A 2,181-nucleotide genomic window follows, 5' to 3' on the forward strand; every position below is an offset into this window, starting at 1 on the left:
CAGGTATAAAAAATGGCGGTCAAACTTAATGAAAAATAAAAAGGGGTATAAAAAATGTTAATAAAAAAATAGATACCTACAATATCTAGTGAAATTGGGGGTATTTTAAATTGGGAAGGTGTATTGGGTTTGTATTGGTAGGGGGTTAAATAATGAGTCAAATTAAGGGTATTGTTTAATATGCCATGAATGCACGAGATATGTTAGAGCTTCATTGAGTGAAGCCCCAGTGGTTTATCTTACTTTCAAAAATTTAATTTACTTATCGATATTTATTAAGTAGATAATAGAGATTTAACCTCTTTGAAATATTTAAATATTCTTAGTAGTATAAAAAATTCAAAGGTTAAGATTATTTTCAATTTCGTACTATATAAGTTATGGTTTAGGTTCATTGAGTGAAGCCCCCGTGGTTTATCTTACTTTCAAAAATTTAATTTACTTATCGATATTTATTAAGTAGATAATAGAGATTTAAACCCTTTGAAATATTTGAATATTCTTAGTAGTATAAAAAATTGAAAGGTTAAGATTATTTTCAATTTTGTACTATATAAGTTATGGTTTTTTGGGCATGTGGTATTGATAAGCCATGCTATTGACCCATAGTATTTTAACAAAACCTATTTATAAATTAAAAATCTCCAAGGTAAAGTGGGAATAAATCTCCATGAATAAGAATAATCTTCAAAGTTTTTTCAAATTTATATATGTTTAACTTATATATTAATCATTTTTATAATATTAATAATGATAATTTAAAGTAAAATCATTATTATTATTATTATTTATTAACAATTTAGGACTTATTATGAAGTACCATTTTAATTTATGTGGATTTAAATAATAATTTAAAATAAATCTACTTTTATGACCCCTTTTTTAAATTTTGACAATGTGACATATATCATGGAATGTTTATTTTGATAAGATAAGAATTTATTTATTTTAAGAAACCAAAGGTAGAATTAAAATAACAAACATATGTTCCTATGACAACTTGAAAACAATATTATTAAAAAGTAGCACTCTATTATAGTTATCTTATTAGTTGTTGAGAAATTCAGAATATGGAAACTTATTATTATTATTATTAATGACATTAGTGTTTTTCTTTAAGTCGAAAAGTTACTATTAATCAAAAAGCATATAGAAAGATGTCAAAATGCATGTGGTCTCATCCTAACTACATTTTTTAGCCAATGCAATAACCATAGAACATATAAGAAGCAAAATTTCCAGCTGAGAAGTTCGTAGCATGAGAGGCCTAACATACGAAAAACGAGAAGAACAAGAAAAACACTAGTGTTCATAATCAGTCTTTGGAGGTAACAGAATTGTCATTATATGGCACTATACCTGGAGGAGGAGGAGGGCAATACATGCGATTGATATGGTGCTCAAAGTGAGAAAGCCAAGTTTCCAATTTTTCAACTTTCTATGTCAACAAATTTTACTTGTGCCACATAACCACCACCCTTTCATGAACATGGCATTGGAAGTAATGGAGTTGTTTATGTTTTACCATAATAACCTCCCACTCCTCCCTTCGGCCTTGACCGAGAGTCGTGGTGGTTACTATATGCCTGGAAGAAGCCCAACGTATTGACCTTGTCTATCCTTGACAGCTCCGACCCTGAGAGTCCATAGCACAACTGTGACCCTGTCCTCGGCCACCTCTTCCTATGCCACAACCACATTGAATTAACATATTGTTGCGACTAGCTTCCATGGAAGCTGTAGAGGCTCTATTACCCCCATGCCCCACACCCCTCATTGAACCTGCACTGCACCTAGATGTTCCACCACACACAATTGTGACACCAACCCAAGAACCTACAAGAGTAGGTAAATCTTCCGACTATGGTAGGGCCAAGGTGTGGGAGGGACGAGGGCTAGGCTTCATGATAGAAAGTAGAAGGAAGCCAAAGTCTTGGAGATTTGAGAACCGCAATGTGTAACCGCCTTCCACTCGTGACAAAGAAAACCCCACTACATACCAAACAAGAAAGATTATCCAACACAAAAATTCCCACCATAGGAGATTCACCACCAAACTAGAACCAAACCAAACCAAAACACACAAGAGAGACCAAAACGAAAAAGACCGGATGGGAAATAAAAAATAGAGCAGGAGAGAAAATTGAAAAGTCAGTTCCTAGATTCCAAACCAACACCAAA

This window comes from Pinus tabuliformis, chromosome 9 (assembly GCF_031772625.1).
Source record: "Pinus tabuliformis cultivar Carrire ecotype Pingquan chromosome 9, CPIR1, whole genome shotgun sequence".
NCBI classification, from domain to species: domain Eukaryota; kingdom Viridiplantae; phylum Streptophyta; class Pinopsida; order Pinales; family Pinaceae; genus Pinus; species Pinus tabuliformis.